The 24512-nt window shown below is 33.6% G+C and overlaps 1 long non-coding RNA gene across 1 annotated transcript; it reads left to right on the plus strand.

The window, feature by feature from the left end:
• Window positions 1-2219: 2219 nt before the first annotated feature.
• On the plus strand, window positions 2220-2542 carry LOC124456652. The gene is made up of 3 exons (XR_006952369.1): window positions 2220-2235; window positions 2337-2447; window positions 2514-2542. It is a non-coding gene; the product is annotated as an uncharacterized LOC124456652 (long non-coding RNA).
• Window positions 2543-24512: the final 21970 nt, after the last annotated feature.

Genomic DNA, 24512 nt, shown 5'->3' on the forward strand with positions numbered 1-24512 from the left:
TGTTGTTAAAAGTGGAAATGGACACTAATTTATTTTAATTTGCTTTTTTTCTGAATGCGAAGCCATTTTAGGTTCTATTTATTAATAATTTACTTATATCTTTCTGTCTTTACATTTCTCTCTAGAATCTTTAAAAGAGCATGCATCAACACTTTTCCAACATTCCACAAAAGAAAAAATTGAAAAATAGTATCATAATGAAGAAAACTTTTATTATTTTCTAGAAAAATAATGACGAGTGTCATTACTTATTTAGGTTCTAGTGTGCACGTACATATTGCTTAAGTTATTTTGCAGATAACTTTGAGTTATTTTGGTAGGTTTCCGCGTTGTGTTATTCAAAGCAATTAAATTTTGAAAGAAAGCTTCAGAGGTCTTCCTTCTTCTTAATTCTATTATTAAATTTGTAAAAGGTATAATTCTTGTTTCAAGACATTAAATTATTAAACATCTCCACTACTAGATTAGAACAGGAAACATGCAAGTGATTAAAAACGTTTTGTTATCTGCATTTGCTTAAATCTTCTTGTACAGCACTTCCAAAAAGACAGCACTTGTCTGTCAAATATTCCATAGATTAATGGATTGACAGCGTGCGACCCCAGAAGTTTAAGACAATAACCAACAAATGAATATATCAAATTAGTTTCTGCTTTATAGTACCACTGCAACCGAACTGTCATATAATAAATATGACCAACTGAAAAACAAAGAACCGTTAGTGCACAAACAAAAAATGTTTTCAAGTAGTATATGCCATGGGGGTACCAGCGAAAAAAAGAACCTGTTTTGAACCTGTGTTTCAAAGGGGGGTAAAAACTCGAGTTTACAATCCATTGTTTAAAAATTTGGAATCTATATGTTTTTCAAATATATAGGTGCGTTTAAATTTTACAAGCAGTGTTGAATAGTCATTCCAACTGTCGTAACCAAACCAATTATGTACGCTGAACAACAAATGATTTTTATCTTTCGTTGACTGAAGGAAAGTTTCAACGGATGAACTATCGCACGATAACGTAGGACTGAAATGAATAGCATCAAAGAAACTCCACTTACTTTAAATACAGTATGTATGCCAGCTATATAGAACAGTTTAAAGAAATTGGGATGCTTTTCATTTGAATGAAAAATATACTTAGCAGTGCCAGTGCGTCACATATTGCGAGATGCAAGACAAGAATGTAGTAGTTCTTCTTTATAAACAGAATTTTTCGTTTTAATATCAAAGCGATCACAAGAGTATTTCCAACAATGCCAAATACACATATACAAATACGCAAAAATACAAAAGCAGGCATAACGATTAAATTGATGTATTCTTATCAGTCTATGTTTCAATTGAAAAACTGTTTTTTCAGTTAATGGGTCAAGTTGCAATGTTTGACTAAAGTACGGTCTCGTTGTTGTTTTTGTCGCTATTAGGGGCTGTTCATATGAGCCCGGCTAACTGGGATTTAGTGATGCATTAAATGATTTTGATGCATTGAAAGGGGGCAAAACTTTAAGCGTAAAATTTACAACTGTTTGCTAAGCGCCACAAGTCATTTCTGTTGAAATTCTCAAATTAGGCCAAACTGGCAGTTTCAATTTTAAATGTTTTGCGCTGTCATTAAATCAGAATATTGTGAAATTGCTCGAGAAGATTTATCTAATGATAAGTATAGGATCGTTTCCATTTGCCAAAATCATCTAACGCCTCACTGAATTCCGGTTAGCTGGGCTCATATGAACAGCCCCTTAGCTATGCTTGTATGCTGTATATATATTTGTACTGTCTTTCTGCGGGTAATGTATATTTAAATGTACAAATCAGCAACCACGAAAACTGATATTTCATAACAATACCCATTAAAGTGCTTATATTACGAATTTTGACCCCCCCCCCTTTTTTTATGAGCTTAGTTGAAAGACCTTGTTTCAGTGATTTTAAATCTACAATTATAATTGAAATTGGATTGGTGAAGGTGATTTTACGGACGTTAAAATTCATGATTTTCAGCATTTTTTTGCGAACTTTTTGAACGGTATGCTAATGACTTGTGACGTAGAAAGTTGAACACATATATCAACATGGCGTATTCTACTAGTCTTCTTAATAAGAAACGCGGAGGAAAAAGCTGTGTTTCTGGCGGACCTAATCAAATTAGTTGCGCCAATGATTCAAAAACCGAAGGAATGTCGATGCACCGGTTTCTTAAAAAAGAAACAGAGCCGCAAAGACATAGAAAATGGGTAAATGTTGTGCGTAATTATAGACTGGGTTTTGAGGCTTCCTCTACCTCGTGTCTGTGTTCTGCGCATTTTGAAGATTCTTGTTTCGACCTTAATTTGAGCGTGCAACTCAAGCTCAAAAGAAGGTTGAAGAAAGATGCTATTCCAACCATTGACGTTGCTGAATTCCTGAACCATTACAGGACGAAATAACCGATCGAAAGCGAAGACAAGTAAGTTTACGCTTGTTTATGTTAATTTTTTTTTTGTCATATGTAAATTCGATATAAGTTTTGTAGATTATTCGACATACTCTCCATAAGCCATCGCTGAAGGAAACATGTTCTATCGAAGTACCATCTACTAGTGATGGAGCTGAGCATGTTGAAGTATGCACTGGGGAAGCAAACGAACTTTGAAAAGAACTACATGCATTTGGTGAAGATATTTGGAATCCCAGTCTCCATGTAAATCGTGCCATCGTCTTAAGAAAAAACTTACATCTTTACAAAAGACTTTAAGCTGGTATAAAAAGAAAAAAGCATCTTTGAAGAAAAAGGCCCAGAAGTTGCAAAATAAATATCGAAGCGAAATCAGGGAAAATCGTAATACATCCGTGGTGACCAGCATTAATTTAGACGATGGAATGCAGGGGAGTGCTGAAGAGCTAATCGAAGGAGAATCATACATGGACTACTCCTCTTTTGAAGAGTCTAGTCAGAGTGAAGATTTAGATGAAGATACCACAAGTAATACAGTCAGGTATTTTATCTTATAAAGAATTAGATCTCTGTTGTATTTCATAATAATGAATTTTCTTAATCGTGTTACAGAATTGATGGAGGAGCAAACTCGCATGAGCAACCTATGTTCATGGTATTTTACAACTCATTGGTTGAGTTATTTGAAAAATTTTGCTTTAACAGCAAGGCTGAAAATCCAAAAGTACACATTAAAAACATTGGTTCGATGGCCATTGTAGAGCAAAATTGTGGTAAATGTGTTGAAAAGAACTTTATGTGGTAAACACAAGTAGGTAAAGGCTGAGTATTCTCCCATCCCATAGACCCACAAAACCATCGCATCAACCATCTGTATGCCACAGCTCTCAAGTACCTGAAGTAAATAAAAAGGTTGGAGTAATTATTTTTGATGAAACAATGTTGATGATAACATTGTTTCTCATAAATTTACAATCTTACATATTTAATGATTGTGATGCTTGGCGGCGATAAGCCGTCCATTCCTACCTCTCAATAGCAGTGGCGTAGCTAGAGGTCATGCTTGTCATGGTGAGCATGACTTACTTTTTCGGCAATTTTGATTTTTTTCGATAATTAATTCTTTGATTTGTCTGTAAGACGTAGCTTTTGGTTTGCAGGCTTTTACAATAAAGTGCATGGAAGAAATGCGCTTGAGTTTTTGGACTACGCGTTGTGTTACGCAAAAAAGCCCGCAATTAGGGAAAACCTTAGCCACCTGAGCGCTGGATACGTTGCTTATTGATGACGTTTGAAACTCCTGCTTTCCACTTGAGAGCATGACTTCCTTCGAAAATACGCTTCTTTGATTGGCCAAATTAGGCTAAGTTCTTGCATACTTCCGCCAAACGTCATGCGGAAGTCATGCCATGAACTCATCGCAGGAGTTTGATTGTGTTGACGATACGCTATTATACGATCATATAATTACTTCGATTGTTTATTTCGGTCATGGAAGGAGTTGAGCAAAATCAATCGACGATTTCCTTTTCCCCCTTTGATGGTCAGGATATAGTAGCAGAGCTGGTAGAGAGATCGTTTTCCTCACGAAATATTAGTGAGCAGAAACAAATAGCTCGCATGTCAAGGCCGATACCGAAGCTTACACTAAAGACGAATGATAGGAGCTTTCAAGAAAGTTGGTATTCGAACAAGGACTGGCTGTGTGGTAGTGTGAGGAAGAATAGATTGTTTTGCTGGCCATGTCTTTTGTTTCATTCTTCCCCTAGAAAGTCTCCATGGGCTTCAACAGGCTATCATAACATGCATAGTTTTAGTGGTGACAGCATAAAACACGAGAAAACAAAATCTCACATGGAGGCATACAAAGAGTGGAGGTTATTTGATTCGAGGGAGAGTGTTGATGTTTTGTTTTCGAGAGCTCGGCGAGAAGCAGTAGAGAGGCACAATGAGGAGGTAAGGCAAAACAGAGAGATGCTAAAAAATATTGGGGAGGCAGTTTTATATCTTGCCAAACAGGAATTAGCATTTAGAGGACATGATGAGAGCAGGGCTAGTCTTAACCAGGGTAATTATAGATAATTACTAAAATGCTTTGGAAAATTGGATTCTGTTTTTGACCGTCATTTGCAAGGTAGACTGCAAGGTACAGAGAGAGTGGATGAAGGTGGAGTTTTTACTGGGGTTTCAGCTGATGTCCAAAATGATTTAATTGAGTGTATTGACTCAGTCATTCAGGATGAGATTGATGATGAAATGAAAGAGTGTCAGTTTTTTAGCATTCAAGTTGATGAAACAACTGATGTTACAGCAAAAGCACAACTCAGTGTCATTATTCGACTAGATAAAGGGAGTGAAATTGTGGAAAGATTTTTAAAATTTAGAAATGTTAGTACCGACCGAAGTGCACAAGGTATTAGTGATATAGTTAAAGGCATCTTAGAGAGATATGGAGAGGCTGTAATACCTAAATTAGTGATGCAGACTTATGATGGGGCATCTGTGATGAGTGGTCATCTAAATGGTTTACAGGCAATTTTAAGACAGGTGTACCCTATGCTTATTTTTCATTGTGCAGCACATAGGCTTAATTTGGTTTTATGTCAATCTGCTTTGAAAATTAAGGAGGTGAAAATATTTTTTGCTAATGTTTCTGCATTTTCCACCTTTACAAATTCCAGTCCTGAAAGAAAATCCCATTTGAAATCTCATGGGGTTGATATACCTGCTCCAGGGGAAACTAGGTGGTATTTCAAATCTCGAGCTGTGTCTGCTATTTTTAATAATTATGATACACTAGTGAAAGCCTTTACAGAGATAAATGAAAATCCTTGGAAATGGACTGATGAAACAAGTACACGTACTGATGGCCTCCTCCACTACCTTGAATCATTTCTTTTTTGTTTCCTTTTACTACTTTACTACCAAATCTTGGAGAGATCAGCCATTTTATATGATATTCTACAAAATAGGTCTACTGATTATGCATTTGGCATGAGAAAAATTGAAGAATTTGGTAATTTTCTAATTTCCCTCCGCAATGAAACAGCTTTTGAAATTTGTTATTCTGCAAATGAAAGTAAAACTGGTCCTCCATCTCGAAAATCTGAGATAAATATAAATTTTAAACAGCTCTATTACGAAGTCATTGATTGTGTAACAAATATGCTTAAGGAAAGATTCACGGATGCAGAGAGCTTTTCATTTCTTGACTTAGTCAATCCTAAACTTTTTGTGCAGTGGAAAACAGCTATTCCTAATGAAAAAATTCAACAACTATCAGCAAAATATGGTCCTCTCTTTAATATACCTAGGCTTCGAAGTCAACTTTTTTTTGTGTACCAAGATAAAGATTTTTTAAAAGATAACTCCATGGAATTATTGAAATACATTTATCACATTGGTATTCACCAGTGTATACCCGAATTTGTTAAATTATTGAAACTTAACGCTGTTATTGCCATTTCTAGTGCTTCAGCTGAAAGATCGTTTTCATGTTTAAATAGGGTGAAAACTTTTTTAAGGAATTCAATGGGGGATGAACGCTTTTGCTCATTATGCAGAATTTCAATTCATAAAGATATTTTAAAAGCAAAAGACGATCAAAAGCAATTACATCCAGCCATCCTGGATAAGTTTATTAAAAAACCTCACAGACTAAATATTTCATACAAATGAGTCTGCATGGCTCATTTTTCACTCTCTAATGCCGCTTTAAGCAAACCAATAACAAATCTTTGAAAATGTATGTTTTTGATAATTAGTTATTGCACTTGATACAACCATTTTGTCTGCTCTGAAGCAGATCAGCAATAATCACTAAACCAAATAAACTGCGCTTAAAAAATGTGCTCGATAAAGGTTAAACTTTTCTGGAAAAATTGTGAAATGGTTTTATAGGGTTGGAAAAAGACCGGGATAAGATGAGAATTGAGCATTTTCATTCTTTAAAAAATGTCCCAGATGGTCTCCCATTTCTAACCAAATTCGTCTTTTCAACTGAGGTGTGAGGGCGAGAATCTGGCGCCTTAAAACCAGACTGCTCATTAAAAAGGCTCTAAGGAGGGCTGTCTATGTCGGAATCACATTTTTATACTTCCAGAGGCCATTGTTTCCGGAAAACTTGTTTTTTAATATTTTATTGAAAATACTGTCATTATTTGTTTTTAAGACAAGAAAAACGACAACAAATCACCTCCTATAATATAATATTATATTGACGGAAATAGACGTGTTCAACTATCTACGTCACAAGTATCAACATGGCGTCGTAAAAAATTCGCAAATAGTACCCGACTTTGGAATTTTTATTAAGCTTTAAATTTTTATTAATCTTTTTTAGTTTTTTTTTAATTTTTAAATCTTTGTAAATAATTTATTCTTACATTCTGACGAAGGCTCGAAGCACCGAGTTGAAAGCTTAATAAAAATTTCAAAATAAATCCAGTGAATACTTATCATTATCATATATGTATATATATAATAATGATAAGTATTCACTGGATTTAAAGGATTCTCTGGATTCATAATATGCCTGGGTTACCAATTTTCAAATATATATATATATATATATATAAAATGAACTAAAATAAAATGGACAAGTGTTTGCTGTCACTACTCGGAGTTTCACGCCGAGTTTCATTTTATCTTACGCTCTTCTAATATATAGAATATTGAAATCTCTTTTATCCAGGAATATTATCCATAATATATATATATATATATATATTATATCCTGTGTCCCAAGTGCAGGAGTCACAATTTTACTATGGTGATAGCCTGGAGGGCACAATACAATACATTTTGTATGTATATATATATTGCAAGATATACTTTTTTCAGCAGAATTTTTTCACCATTTTTTCACAACAATATATTTTTTGAATTATCGTTTATTTTGAGTAATCTTCGGAACAAAATGTGCACTTTTTTATCAAGCTTTCTTCTTCATTCATTAACAAAGTGTATTTCATCAAAGTTAAAACAAAGACACGAACATTTACACCAAGTGAGAGTCAGTTTATTAATTCTACCTTTGAATCCCCGAAAGAACACCTGTTGTTTACATATAGAGTTTATACCACTTATGAGAGAAGTCAATGCTTGTACTACAAGATGGAAAAGTAAAACATCTTGAAGTAAAAAAAACCTAGAAGTCAAGTAGAAGTCATTAGATGTCTGTTATAATGACCGATAAACAATATCACAACATTTTATGCACCAATATATATACAGATCTCAGCAATAAGATATTCAGTTGGTGCAGTATCATGCTTAATGAATTGATTGTATATAAAACTTATTTGAGGAAAATAAGCGATTTGTATTATCGGAAATCGGTTTATTTGTTCAAAAGAAATTTGAAAATCGTATCATAACCGAATGATGGTGCGTTTCACCGATCACTTTCCTGAAGCTCATGTGTGAAACTCTCCACAACTCCCCCAAACTCTCTTCACAACCCCCTTCCAGCCTTGTATGCTTATGTTACGCCGCCGTACATAAGAAACGTGAGAAACTCAATAAAATTTAAACAATCAGCGATCGTTTATTCTATCATCTTTAGACTTTTAACAAGAAGCTGTTTACCTGAGCCCTGCCAGGCGGGTGGCTTCATACGTGTTAGCTACAAGAAATCCATGTTCTTAAAAGTTAGTTCGTACGCAAAGAGAGCCAGCCCTCTTTTTCAGCTATAATTGAAAGAATTATATCTTTATGAAAGTCTATGAAACTTTATATAATTTAAAAGCAATACATTTAGAAAGAAGCGTTATGGACGTCTTCTTGATGATCTTGAGATAAATGGTTTTGCCTCAAGTTTTCTGGTTTCTGACACAATTGAGCATAATGTACAATGGACTTTCTACGTTTTAGCTACAAAAAATTTAAGACCATTTGCCTCCATGCATGGACGTGATTAAATGGAAAACGCTTTGTTCTCTGGATTGGCTTAAATTTTGCTGTTTGTGCAACACATTCAGAAATACGACATTTGTCTTTCAAAGTACTCCATAAATTAGCGGATTGACAGCATGCGATCCAAGAATACTGAAAGAACCGCCAACATGAAAATTCAAGATGTTTTCTTTTGTAAAAACTGGAGGTAAAACAGCTGTCATGTGATAAATTTGAGCCAGTCAAACACAGAGAACCATAATGAAACAGACGAAGAATATTTCAGATGCCGAGTATATATTTGACTTTAGCTGCTGGAGGATTTTACGAGACTCTGTTGAGCTAAAGAATGCCTTTTACGGTTTTTTTTGTTTCGTCAATACCCGAGTTATTATGAAGTTAACGAGGACCGTAAATATTATTGAGAAAATGTAGAAACTTTCATTAACAGAATGCTATGTTTCTTCAATATTTTTGCCATCATATTACTGTTAAACGACAAGCCGTGTTTTGCTCACAAGAAATAATTTTCCATTAGAGTTTATCTGCGTGAGCACGTAAAATACGTTTTTTCAATTGAAGAATGCCTGTCAAACAAGATGCATTGCGCATTAATCATAGCGTGACGGTCATTTTCTGAGTCGAGAAAATGACGGATTAAGTTAATGTAGTCCATATAACTTCGAAAGCGATGATAATTAATGTAAAATAAAGTTTTTTTGTCAATCTTTTCTGCTAACTTTTCAAATAAATTAGACTGTGTAATGGCAAAATTAAATTCAGTGTGCCAGCAAGCACAAAAAGTAACGATGTAAACATAAACAATAGCGCGCATTGCATCTTGGTTAACACGCATTCTTTAAGTATACTTGTGAAAATGTTAATATATCACATTTCTTATAGGATAACATCACTAAACCATGCAAGAAAAACAGTCCATGGATTGCTTTTCAAATTTTTAAAACTTAGCACTATGTTTGAATATTTTATATTTTATCCATAAAAACGCATTTTATAAAAAAAAACGTAAAATAAATGGCAACTTTAAAACTATTTTTGTATTCATTTCGATCTTTAGAGCGCACATATCGACACAGCTGTAATGGATGTTTTAGTTTTTTTGATTACTCACTGAATATAGTAACACAAATTTGACTTTGAAGCTTTTTAATTGGTTCATTTTGAAGTATATTTCTATTACTATACAACAGCATACTTATTGCAGAAGTAAAAACAAAGCGAATATTGATGATTATTATTTGAAAACTGAAAAGCACATTTCTTTATTGCATTTTAAAAGAGAAGCACAGAAAAAAGACCTCTCTAGGAAAGTTGGATAGATAATATATCATTTCATATCTTCATGGCCGTACACGTGTTTTTGCCAGTTTTAGTATGTTCATTTGGTATTTTTGGAAATACTCTTGTGATCGTTACACTTTCACAACAAAAGATTCTGTTAAAGAAGAACTACTATTTTTTTGTTTTACATCTCGCAATATGTGACGCATTTTCACTATTGGTACTATTTCTCATTGAGATCAATTTGAAAATCAATATACTTTTGTTCAGCTGCGTACGTATAATAGACATAATTAGGCCTTTTCGTATAACTGGAATATCTATGATGTTGATCATTTCAGTTCTACGATATCGTGCGACAGTTCATCCATTGAAACCTTCCTTCAGTCGAGGAAAGATAAAAATCGTTTGTTGTTTAGCATACATCATTGGTTTGGTTGCGACAGTTGGAATGAGAATTCAAACGTGCATTGTGGATCCTCAAGGACGTTATTCCATTTACAAAGTGTTTGCGTTTTATTCATGTTTCTACATTTTCCCAATAATCTTCATGACTGTGACTTACTCCATAATAGCTCGAGCATTGATGAAACAAAGAAAAGCACTACGAACACTATCCAATCTGACAAATTCTCATGTACCATCCTCCACCAGCTCAAGTCTTCGAAGATATATTCGAAGTTTGAAAACATTTTTTGTTTGTGCTTTAACGGTTCTTTGTTTTTCAGTTGGTCATATTTATTATATGACAGCTTTTTTTCAGTTGTACTATAATGCAGAAACTAACATAACACATGCATTTGTTGGTCATTGGCTTAGAATTCTGGGGTCGTACGTTGTCAATCCATTAATCTATGGAATATTTGACAGAAAAGTGCTGTACTTTTGGAAGTCCTGCACAGGAAAGCAAATTTAAGCAAATGCAGATAACAAAACGTTTTTAATCACTTGCATTATTCCTGTTCTAATCTAGTAGTGGAGATGTTTAAAAATTTTACTGTCTTGAAATAAGAATTATACCTTTTACAAATTTAATAATAGAATTAATAAGAAGGAAGACCTCTAATGCCTTCTTTAAAAATTTAATTGCTTTGAATAACACAACAAGGAAACTAACCAAAATAACTCAAAGTTAGCTGCAAAATAACTTAAGCAATATATAAGTGCACACTAGAACCCAAATAAGTAATGACACTTGTGGTCATTTTTCTAGTAAATAATAAACGTTTTCTTCATTATAATACTATTTTTCAATTTTTTCTTCTGTGGAATGTTGGAAAAGTGTTGATGTATGCTCTTTTAAAGATTCAAGAGAGAAATATATAGATAGAAAGATAAAATAAATTATTAATAAATAGAACCTAAAAGGGCTTCGCATTCAGAAAAAAGCAAATTAAAATAAATTTGTGTCCTAGAAGAACTATACTTTCTTGTCTTGCATCTCGCAATATGTGACTTACTCTCACTATTAAGTATATTAGTCTTCGTTGTCATATATTACGCTTGGAAAAGCGTTCCGATCTTTTTCAGATGTTCTGCAAATGGCAAATACATATTATTTCAAGCAAGTGGAGTTTGTATGATGTTGATCATTTAAGTTCTACGTTATGATGTGATATTTCATCTATTGAAGCCTTCCTTCAGTAAACGAAAGATGAAAATAATTTGTGGTTTGAGCTACATCATGGGTTTGGTTGCTAGAGTTGGATTTTTAATTCAGGGGTGCATTGTGGATCATCAAAATCATTATTACATTAACCAAGTGTATGCCTTTTTTTTCTTGTTTCTACATTTTCCCAATAATATTCATGATTGTAATTCACTCCATAATCGCCCGAGCATTTATCAAAGAAAAAAAAGCACTAAGAGCTAACTCCAATCCAATACAATTTCATACACAGTTCTCAACCTGCTCAAGTCTTCAAAGACTCACTCAGAATCGTAAGAATTTTTTCGTTGGCATCAGCACAGTTCTCTGCTTTGCAGCTGGTAATATTTATATTTGGTTGTATATTCGCTCAATATTAGCAGTGCTTTTTCATCTACCGTTTCAATTAATCTTAACATTGCTTATGCTGTACGTATTTTGGGATCACACTCGTTAAATCCTCTGATCTATAGAATATTGGATAGAAAAACCCTGTATTGTTCAAATTGCTGGAGAACGTAAAAAATCAACAAATTTAACTGATTTTAGAGATCAAGAAGTAGTTATTAAATACCGTGTTTCATTTTGAGGCTTTAATAGAGTTTAGTTCTGATTTGAAATGTAGCATTTTTCTATAAGGTATTAAGGAAATACATCTTCATACATACTTTGAATAGGTCAGGAACTTGAAGGGGGCTGCAACTTATATTTACTAAATTTCTTGCTTCCTACTTTGCATCAAGTTATGTTAAGATATATAAATCTAAGCAAAACTTTATCTAGTGGAAAAGGGAGGACGCAAAATTATTGGGCTTGTGGAGGCTTGGAAAACTACTTTTGGGTTCTAAACCAAGCACAATCGAGATTGCATCAACAATTAATCAACATTTTATAGCAATATAAGCTATCAGCAAACCCTTTCATGCTGTTATTCACACTGCAAAATGTGCTTTCAAACGGACTGTTTAAAAACTTCTACAAACGAAACATCTTCAAATTTTATTGCCTTACCGAAAATCTAGTTTTAACGAAATTTTCATACTTTTAATAACGTCAATAACTATAAGAACGCAGCATAACAATATGATATGAATAAGCTCGTTCTCAAAAACCAAATAATTTATTTTAAAGCTTTCGATGACAGAAAGCAACGCTTCTTTAATTTTCATAGCCAACTTGCCATCATGTTCTTGACTTGATGAAAAAAAAGTAACAGCCGTGTTTCGCTCACACGATATATAACTACCATCATTGTTTATAAGAGTGAATATATGAGAAAAGTCTCTCACGTTCTCAGTAAACTTTCGAAAATTTCTCAATATTTCAATATTTTTTTAAGGGATGCATCACTAAACCATGCAAGCAAAACATGTTCACACATTAAACCTTTGGTTGAACATTTTATACTTTATACTATTGAACTGTAACAGATGGAAGGCTACCTGTAATAGAAAAGCCTAATAATTTTTTGAAGCCAAATTTGACCTCCAGACACGCGTGTCTGCCTAGTAAGACTAGAAAAAGTGATCACAAGAGTATATACAGCAATGCCAAATACATATATTGCGACATGCAAAAATACAAATGCTGCCATCAAAATATGATATGATACGTTATCTGCAAATATTCTAGAGTGGCCCTTTTTCTGTTTTTTTTATTTGCAATAAAGACCTGTGTGTTTTTCAGTTTTTAAATAACAGTCAGCAGTATTCGCTTTTTTACTTCTGCTATATATGTTGTTGGATGGTGCTAAAAACGTACTTCAAACTTAACCAATTAAAAACCTTAAAAGCGAAAACTGTGTTAATATATTCAATGAATAAGCAGAAAAACCAATACAGCCATTACAGCTGTGTCCTTATGTGCGTTCTCTTGAGCGAAACGAATACAAATGTAATTTTGAAGTTGCCATTTTCTGCAGTGTTTTCACCATCGATTTCCACTGGTTGCATATTGATAGACAATCGCATGTAGCAAAAAGGGTTTGTGTTGATTTTGTGCTGTGTAACGCAGATGCCCTTTGGAGCAATCTTTTAACATGGTTGTTTACGCCAATTTGAATTCAAATAAAATTGGATTTGAATCAAACAAAAAAAACTAATATACAGCTATCTGAGAATAGGCGTACCGGAACGTTCATTCTTGAGCGGCTGTGAATAATTTTAACAATATAGGATCGGTCTTATTTCCCTAACGTTTAAAATTTGTCCAACTATTTAATATTCAAACTGTCTTTAGGATGGCAGCTGCCACCCTGCCCTCATTTGCTTACGCCTATGCATTAAAGTTTACTCAATAAGCGTGCTCTCAAGTTTAAAATGCATTCGAAAACATTTGTAGATTTGCCATTTATAGAATGTTTTCACCAAGGATTTAGAACCCAGTCCCGTGAATCGTAGATGTGTAACTATTGAGGTGAAGCAAGTTTTTAACAGAATCTTCTTTCAATATTGAAGCGCTGACAAAAGTATTTCTAGGCTCACTATACCTAACTCGGGTGATATAAATTGTAAGTCGTATTCCTTACAAGTAATCTCTTAAAAATTGTCGCGCAAGCAGCACATGTCTACATTGCTTTTCAAATTTGTCAGTCTTCACCGTTGGTTTATAACTATTTCATTTAAATGCATGAAAACACATTACTTCTATCAAGAATAGTTGAGTGACGACCCTGAAAACCATTTACAACACTACATCGGCATGAAAACAGCACTATATAGTGTATTCTCCATATCGGCAACCATTTACCAATATCTGTCCTTTTTTATTCTTATTCTGAACACCAAATCCTTACGAATATTTCCTCTTCATTTTTTTGCTTGCATCAAACATTCCATTTATGTCAAGACTAAAGATTCCCATGCATTTCTAGAGCACACGCGATCATTGCGTCTATTGAAAAGTTATGTTTATCAAAACATTAAAGCAAATGTTAATTGCATGTTTTTTCGCTACGTATTTCATTCTAAATCCGTAGGATTGTTATTAAACGTCCAATTGCTACATAAACTTCTGTCATATATTGAATAAATGTCTTTACCTATGGGGCTGATTACATTAGCGGGGTAGCCCCGATTCAGTCAAGTTATAAATGATTTTGGCAAATGGAAACGATTCAATACTCATCATCAGATGAATCTTCTCTTGCAATTTCACAATATTCTGGTTTGACAACTACACAAAACATTCAAAATTACAACAAGCAATTTGGCCTAATTTGAGAATTACAACAGAAAATAACTTGTGGTGCTTAATAAACAGTTTTAATTTTTACTCTTGAAGTTTTGACTCCTTTTAATATCTCGAAATCATTTCACGTCTCACTAAAACTCGATTAGCCGGAATCATGTAAACAGCCCTATGATGCATTTCGAAAACAGATTACTTTTAAAATGTTATCAATGTACATGATCATCTCCAACACGTTTAACAATTTATTGGTTGAGTATATTAAAGTTTCACGATGGTAACATGAGCTTATTATATATGTTTAATGATGAATTTTATTAGAGCAATTCTTAAATTTCTAAAAGCAAAAATGCTTAAAATCAGAATTGAACTGTTTTTACAGTTTTCAACATTATGCACGAAGTACCCTAATGCATGAATACGGCTAGATATTGGTATCTCAAATTACTTGAGTTTGTTAAACTTCATCTATTTTCTGCAGTATTGTACTTTTTTTTTATTTTCTTCTAACCTTTCAAGGTTGCAAAGTTGAGGTTCAAACCCGTCTGAGTAAGGTGCTGTTAGGCTGTAGGATGACCTAAGAAACAGGAAAATAGTGCAGGTTAATAGTACGAAAGTAGAATTCTCTTGCTGTGTTATTTAAAAAATAGAACGTGACACTTGTATAATTTCAGAATAAACTCACTCTCCGATGAGGAAGAAGGAGGAGAGCGAAAAAAAATTAGTGTCATCCATGCAAAAACCACTCTTAAAACTCAAATTGTTCAAAATTCTCGAAAAACTCTTAAAATCTCAATTGTTCAAAATTTTTTATGACTCACTACGATCATAGAGAGTTAGTGAGTCATAAAAAATTCTTACCTCCAGGCACTCGTTCCTCACTTTAACTTTCTGTCGTCCACATCCGCCTTGTACTTCTTTTTTTAGTTTGAAGGAAAACAAAACGAGTCAGTCTTGAACCTAAGAACGTGCAATCCTAAATGTACAATTAAATATTCAACATGTTTTAACTCGAAAATTGAGAAGTAAAAAGACAAGATTTAAGCTCGAATGGTGAGATCACAGCATGGCTAACTGTACCACTTAGTCACGTGAGGGATATGGAAACCCGACGACAACATAACAACTGTATGCGACAGAACAGCATTTATTGTCTTCCGAATCACACCACAGGCTCCCAATATATAGTACCTTTCACTTTTGCTTTTTCACCCTCGTCGCAAATATGGAGAAAGAGCCTTGCTTTGCGTCGCTATCAAAAGTTAACTTTGTTAGACACACCAAAAACTAAGACAAAGATGAATAAAGTATACACAATGTCAGGCATTGCCATGTGGTGATAACACATGTCGGGTTCTAATCTTGTCCTTTTATTTCTCATTTTTCGAGTAAAAATATGTAGAATACTGAATGTTATGGTGTAAGCATTGCACCACCTCAGGTTCAAGACCGACTCGTTTTCTTATCCTTCAAACTATTAAAAAAATAGGTAAATACAACAAAAAACAGATAGCTTTCGATGTTGAGCACTTGGCTTGACTGACCATCACTGACCTCCTGTGCACAAGATCCTTGGTTCGCCCCTCTGCTGACACACTTAGGTGTACGAGGCGGATGTGGACGACAGAAAGTCGAATCGAGGAACGAGGGCGTGGAGGTAAGAAGGGGAATATTAGGGCGTTCTGTTTGCTCCTAAGTTTCCCTGACTTTTCAAAATTTAAGAAAAATAGTTCCCTGATTACAGGGAGTCATAAGAAAATTTGATCAAAAGACATAGTTTTTTTAAGAGTGGTGTTTTGCAAGGATTATTATCTTTTTTTCCTTCGCTCTCCCCCTTCTTCCTCATCGGGAAGCGAGTGAATTTTCTGAAATTATACTAAGTGTCCCATTTTCTCGAAAAGTACACTAATAGAAATGTTGTTTTTCTACTGTTAACCAGCACTATTTTCCCATTTCTCAGGTCATCCTATGTATAGCCTAACAACATCTTATTTTAGCCAGAGTTTGAACCTCCACTTTGCAACCTCAAAAGGTAATGTCTTCTGACGAGACCAGAGAGTTCGTTGGGAATGGTTGTTTAATTTAATGTACCATTCCTACTTTGCAGTAATTAATGCTAAAACAATGACCATCAAAGGTGTCGAACCAAGAGTATTTCAGAATTTTGAGGTAAAGGGTAATACAAAAAAGCAAAAAAATAATCGTCAAATTAAGACATATAAATATTGCAAGCATGGTATAAATAGTATACATTAATATTCTATTGGTCTTATATACATCAGCATTACACATAAATTCACTAGCCCATGATAGGTTTTATCAAAAGACATAGAGACACATTTGTCTGTACAAATCTTTCATTATCAGCACGCTTTCATACAATAATACAATGAAGATTTCTTTCAGCTGCCTCTTCAATGTCATTTTAATTAATCCAATTCCACTTTTTGTTATTATATATAAGGATGACTTATTTCGGGCTTCCCGTTCATGATTCATTCTTTAAACCAACAAGCTAGCTGATAGCTTCTTTGAACTTTGTTCACATTTTGCAGTGTGTTCCTTATGATTGTATTTCATATTTTATATACCCTCCATTTCAATAACATTGTTTATCACACATACAGCATATCAACCATAGGTTTATACATTTTCATCATGACATTATATTTGAAGACTCGGCAAAATTCATCTGTAATTCCTGTGAAGAGAAATAAGCTGTCATAAGGAAGGACTGTATTTACTCGTGAAGGCGTTCTACGATGTCTAGTCTTTTGCGTTACACTTGCATTCAATGTGATGTTTGTATCTAAATATCATAGCCATTAAATAATAAGATATATGGTACAATTTATCCAATGTTAAAGGATATTTCTTGTTGTAATTCTGCTTTGAATTTTCATAAGTTGTGTGCAATCTTCATTACGAATCATTTCCAGTCATCCGTTACTTGTTCGTCAACCTCAAATCGCCCTGGAAAAGGTTTTTGATCTAAACTTCTTTCTGCAAGTGTTTCTTTTGTGTCCACCTTCATGTCTACAATTATGTCTATCATTTAACTACATTTCTGTCTATACTTATGCATAACTTTTTTTGTACCTTTTTGTATACCTTTATGTCTATCTCTGTCTACCTTTGTGTCTACCTTAATGTCCATCTTTATGTCTATCTTTTTGTCTACCTTTGGGTGTACCTTTATGTCTAACTTTGTGTCTATCTTTATGTCTACCTTAATGTCTAACTTCGTGTTTACCTTAATGTCCATCTTTATGTCTACCTTTATGTTTACCTTTGTGTCTATCTTTGTGTCTATCGTTATGTCTACCTTTATGTCTACCTTTATGTCTACCTTTGTGTCTATCTTTGTGTCTATCTTTATGTCTACCTTTTTGACTACCTTTTTGTCTACCTTTATGTCTATCTTTATGTTTACATTCAAGTCTACCTTTGTGTTACCCATTGACACGGCCCAATTGCTGGCAACAAATTTTCCTATCTACAATTAACTACAAACTATTTACTAAAGGAAAATTAGAGTGAATGAGATACAGTTTCTCTATTCGAGAAACGAATTCAATTTTTCATTCACTTTAATGAAAGCTTGTTAACTATACGAAAATTCTCCTAAAAATTTTAGAATTGTTTGGTAATAATGAACGGCAAGCCATTCCAAGGCATTTTTTTGTTAGTGTAGATAGAGTCTGTAGATAGAAAGTTTTAACTTATGAGCAATAGAGGCTTGAAATAAGTAGATGGCCCTTGCAGGGGCGGATTGAAACTACGTCACATTCAGCACGCGACGTAGTTAAATTCTTCACAGCAGCGGAAAAAATTAATCAAATTTTAAATGCCCCTAGTTAAAAATAAAAACAATTTGCCGCGTGTGGATCGAAGTCCGTTTTGTCGAAAGGACCAAGAGCATTTTTCTATGCGTCTTTTGCAGGTTCGAGTCTCGTCTCGGTATGGTGTAGTTTGTTTCGTTGTGTGAATAATGATCATGAATTCTTTATCCGAAAATTATTTAAATCTTTTGTGTCCTCACAACGAAAGCATTAGAAAAATAAACATATTGTCAGGGTTAGGGATAGTATTATGAGAAAATTGTGCAACAACGTGCATTCACTGAGCAATGTTATTGTTTGTTTTTATAGAGAAAAGGTGAGAGGTATGGAAATTCATGAAATTGAAAAACTTGTGAAGAATGTATTCGTAACTGATGAATGCTATGAATTTCCTAAAACTGTTGATGCAAATGGTTGCAGTAGGTCCTTTCGACATGATTGGCTGAAGGATTATCTTTGGCTTTTGTATTCTCCAAGTCTTAATGGTGCTTTTTGCTTACCATGTGTTTTGTTTGGTGATAGGTTTCCCTCCAAAAACAGTCGAATTAAAATATTTTTTCAGAGCCATTAACACATTGGCCTGATGCTAAATGTGTAATAAAAAGGCATATAAGTACATCATCAGGTCTTCATGTTCACACTTCGGCTCTTCTTAAGGATATCTTGAATCAGAGTTCTGGTAAAAGCCAGCCAATAAATGTCATGATTGACAGTAACTTAAAGAAAAAGATTTCAGAGAATAGGAAAAAATTAGTTCCAGTAGTTGATACCATCATTCTTGCAGGTCGCCTTTAATTTCCACTTAGAAGTCATCGGGATGATTCTCAGTATCATCCTAAAGTTGGTCAATATTCTGAAAAGCATGTTGGTAATTTTAATGAATTATTAAACTTCCGTGTTCGTGCAGGGGACACCATTTTGGAAACCCATCTTAAGCATCATGATAAAAATGCCTCCTACATCTCTAAAACTACTCAGAATGAGTTAATTAGGTGTTGTGGTCAATTCATCACTGAAAAGTTTCTAGTTGAAGTAAAAAAGAGCAAGTTTTATGCATTGATTGCAGACGAAACATGTGATATTTCTAATAAAGAACAAATGTCTTTGGTTTTGCGTTTTGTTGACGAGGAGTTCAACATAAGAGAAGAATTTTTTCGTTTCATTCATTGTAGTGAGGGTATGTCTGGGAAGGACCTTGCATCTGTGATTTTGAAATGTTTAAACGAAGAGTTGAATTTGAACATTCAGGACTGTCGTGGGCTGGGGTATGATGGCGCAGGTGCTGTTGCTGGATGCATTAATGGTCTTGCTGCAAGGATTAAGAATTTGAATGAGAAAGCCATTTACACACATTGTTTCGGTCACAGATTAAATCTTAGTATTTGTGGGATTTGCGCTGTTCAGTATGTAAGGAATGTTTTGGAACATGTGAAGGAAGTTGCTAACTTTTTCAACTCTTCCCAATGCAGACAACTAATTTTGGAGAAATGCATTAGAGAACACTGTCCAGATTCTGCAAAAAAGAGATTGAAAAGTGCTTGTAAGACAAGATGGGTCGAGCGTATTACTAGCTTAGATACTTTTGAAGAACTGTATGTTGCTATTGTTTTTTCCTTGGAAGAAATGAGTTTTAACGTCGAAGGCAAGTGTAATCGTGAGACCTCTAGTAAAGCTTCCCCTCTGTTACATCTTTTGACATCTTTTGATTTTATTGCAGCACTCGTAATAACTAGATGTATTTTTGATCTTACTCTTCCAGTTACTCAGTTACTTCAGTCTTCTAGTAAGGATATTGCTGACGGTTTGAACTTGATTGAGGCATTAAAAAAATTGTCGAGAAATGTAAGAAATGAAGTCGATGTTTATCGTGCTAACTGGTACAGTATTGCATTGACGATGGCAGAAAAGGTGGGTGTTGAAGAGAAAAAACCTAGAACTTGTGGTCGTCAGGCAATTAGAAGTAATGTTCCGTCTGAATCTGTATCTGATTACTTTAAGAAAACAATAACCATTCCTTTAGCTGATCACTTGTGTTCTGAGTTAGAAAAACGGTTTGATTCATCAGCAACTAGCATATATTATGGCTTGTTTTTAATTCCATCCAAGTTACTTTTGTGTCTTTCTTGTGGCGTTTCTTGGAAGGAAAAATTTTATTCATTTTCTTCTTTGTTCTTGGATGATCTTCCAAATCCAAAGGCTTTAGATGGTGAACTTGATCTCTGGCGGAAATACTGGGAATCGTCTTCTACAACTTGTCTTCCTGAAAATGTCTCTTCTACTTTAAAGTCGGTAAGTTTTCCAGGTTTTGAGAACATAAAAGTATTGTTAAAGATCTTAGGTACTATTCCAGTCACTTCTTGTGAGTGTGAGAGGTCGTTCTCTGCTTTGCGAAGATTAAAGAACTGTACAAGAAGTACTATGGCTGCTGACAGGTTAAATGGTCTTGCTTTATTGTATATTCATCAGGACATTAATCTAGATATAGAAAAAATTATAGATCTTTTTGCAAAAGACAAAAGAAGAATTGAACTAGCTTTCTAGTTCGGAGCGAAAGTTCTTCATGCCTTTTTTAAACTTTTCACTGTAAAGATGACTGCCGCTAACCTCAGTCAATATAAACACAAACAATCGTTCTCAGGACTTTACTTACCTGGACGATAGACATCTACAAACATTTTTTTGCTTTTTTTTATTGACAACTTCATTTCATAAATTGACATAAAATCGTTTGCATAATAATCAACATATAGGTATGACTAGACCATTATAAAATGAAATTCCATATTGATGAAGCGTAAAGAATTTTTTTAGGCTAAGTTTGTAATGAACCAGGCCATCCATGTTGGAAGCCCTCAAAGCATATTTTTCTGCGAGTTTCCTAGGCATGCTGATGAGCTCTGATATTGAGCGAAACGGTCAAAAATCGATAATTTATGAGCAAGAATGTTAGCTCATTCCAGTAATAAATATTTTAGAAAACCAACTGCAAAAACGCAGGAAATATCGTTTCTCGCAATCCAATTTTAAAATTTTACCGGGGGGGGGAAATGTTCCTGGACCCCCTAGAAAAGTCGCGCTAACGGTGGGACATTGTTCCTAAGTTCATATACGAAGCTGGATCCGCCCCTGGTAGCCAGTAGCAATATTTTGCTACAGCAAATAGTTGACAGTTGTGGCTTTAAATTTTTTCAACAAATTATGTTTCAAACAAAATATTGATTTTTTTAGTTAGTGCATGGACCCTTATAGCAAAGACCTTATTAGTAGACCCCCAAAAAAACCGATCACGTTCTTTTCTTAACAACAGAATGTTACTTCAGCATGTGATTGTAGGGAGGGTAGGTATTGCGTAGAGAATATTTAAAGCTCATGGCAAGAATGCGTGTTATGTAATATGATTACGGTAGGCGTGCAACATGACAAAAGTGTTCGATCTGTAGAATGGCTTACGTGTTCTGCAAAATAGCAACAGTGCTCAGTAACGTATATCAATAATTTTGAGTTTTATATTATTTCAATCCAAACATGTATTCGGTTTCATTTCTCATTCACCTCTCATAGACTTAGATCATAGTTTGGATCGGAAATGCAAGTGAAGTTTGGCCAAAGAAAGGCAACTTCAACTTGGGTTAGTGGGTACAAATGGTACCTTAGCGTAGAGGATGCAAATAGCAACTGTAAGAAGACATTAAAAGAATGGATCTAGCAAGGCCTATTGAAGACAAAGGGAGGGTTGTAGTTTTCATGGAAAGAAAATATTTCTCTCCTAGTAACGTAAAAGCATGTTGTCATTGTAAATTGCCAATTTCATGAACGGTTTTTTCCAGTGACTAGGAGAGGCATTCCTGAATCCCCTATTTCATGAGTAGTTCAACCCATCTTGTTTGGAAGTCACCCGTTGGTGCTACATAAACTAGGTTAGGTTAAGTTAAGGGCATGATTGGTTACCTACTTTAAGGAGCATTCCATTTCAGGGCAAAAATCAGGTGTCATGCGCAGGTAGGATGTTTAGATAGCTTAAGCGTGCGCTGTAGTTGCGGATGGTAGTTTCTACGCTCAGATAACGAGCGTGTGGTCTGTACCTTCATGAATATGAGGAGCAACGCCACGTTCAACAGAAATGACTAATTTCTTTAGAATGCTTGAAAGAAACGTATAATATTTCAGTCAGTTAATTCAGAACGACAAATTAAAGCTTTATTAAAGTATTCAGTTTGTTAGGACTTTTACAGTTGAGACGTGGCGTGGCAATTACTGTAAATGTGCAAATAGGTACTAAGTTATCTTCTTAAGATAGATAGCTTCATTCCTTTGAGTTTCAGTGCAGAAGGCCAATTTTCGCAAGTGACAAAAAATTAAACAATAAGGCACTAGGTCTAAGGACGTGGAATGTCTTTCTAAAAACCTAAAAGAAAATATATAATTTTAATGAATTTACAATTTTTATTTTCTTGATGACTATTATGAAGACAAACCGCAGACGTTGTCACACTCTTTACTAAATAGTTACACGAAGGTTTCCATGTTCACCAAGTCGGTTGCTATCCAGGTGAATTACGTGATAATCGTCAAAGTAAAAGTATGACTTAAAATGCTTTCGCTTGTGTGGTTGCGTCACTTCATCGCGGTACAAATTGTTTTTTGACATTTGCAGTCAAAAAGCATTAAATTTTCGCATATTAAGTAAAAATGATCTGCTTCTCAATTTATGTCATACAACTAAAACAATTCATGTCATACAGCAAGAGCATGCTTGAATTTAAAGCGTTAGTGACACCAGGCACGCAAAGCATGCACTGAATGAAACAGTGGAAAATAGGGACGATAAGGTGCAATTGTTTTTTATGTGGATAGGATAAGCTAAGCCCACGTTTATGGAATTCTCGTGAATTACACAATTTTCTCGAAAAATATTTTATTCAATATTTTCATATACAACTCTTTTAATAAAAAACTTACTATTTTTTGGGTTCTTTGACAAATAATTATAAAATGACTTTTTTAACGTTTATAACTTATTTGTTTCTATATGATTATTTTCTTTAAAAATTATTTTTTACTTAAAGTCTTAATAAAAACTTTTAAATTTTAATTTATTGCTTTCATAGACAACCTAGTTTTTACAAAAACATTCTTGTTTTTTAGTACGTCTGGAAAAAGTGCTAAAGTATACATTTTAATTTTAGTAGCTTATTTTATACATTTATGATTAATTAGTTTACAAAAGAAGTTTTGCACAAAACATCCAAAATTTAATTTGTTATTAATTTTTCTTACATTTATATTATATATTAGCGATTTTTAATAAAAATTATATAGTTTTATTTTATTTGGCAAAATGTTGTTAAAGTAACAATTTTATTTATAAATCCTTATTTTGTGCGTAAATATCTAGTTTTGACTCAAAGTAAGTTTATAGATAGAAATTTGAAATTATTTTTTTTCATTCTTATTACAATTCTATGATATACAACACATTTTAAATAAAAGTTAATAGTTTTAAGTTCATTGCAAAATAGTCTAATATAACTATTTTAACATTAATACCATATCTTGTTTTACTTTCTTTGCAAATTTTGCAAATTTTTAGAAAAAGTTTTTCACACAAACCTAAGTTATGTTTTTTTAGATTTTCATATTATTGCTAACATATAAAAGGAAACTTTTTCAAATTTATTATTAAATATTTATTTGCTGCTTATATGTCTAATTTTAACTAAAATTAAATTTATGTAGACAACGTTTAAATTTCGTTTTTTATATCTTTATGTGATTCTGTTATATTGGTGCTTACATTGTCTAATTGTGACTGAAATTAATTTTGTTCACACAAAGGAGCATTAAATGATAAAATAGTAACTTTAACAATTTTTCAGAAAATATAACTTTAGGCAAAAATTTTTTTTTGAACATATTAATCATATTAGTACAAAGTGAGCTAGTACGTTAAAATAATTATTTTAACACATTTTGCAAACCTACTGAAACAAATTTATTTTTGTATAAAATAAGTGGTATATGATAGCAATAAAATAAAAAACTAAAAAAGTATGTTTGGAATTTTTTAGACAAAACCTAATTTTTACACAAATTAGTCATGTAAAAACAAACTAATATATTATTGTTAAAATAGTGAAATCATGATGGTAACTTCGGTAAATTGTATTTGACAGTTCTGTTTGTTGATGTGTGTGTAAAAGT

The sequence above is a fragment of the Xenia sp. Carnegie-2017 genome, unplaced genomic scaffold (genome assembly GCF_021976095.1).
Source record: "Xenia sp. Carnegie-2017 unplaced genomic scaffold, XeniaSp_v1 HiC_scaffold_58, whole genome shotgun sequence".
NCBI lineage: Eukaryota > Metazoa > Cnidaria > Anthozoa > Malacalcyonacea > Xeniidae > Xenia > Xenia sp. Carnegie-2017.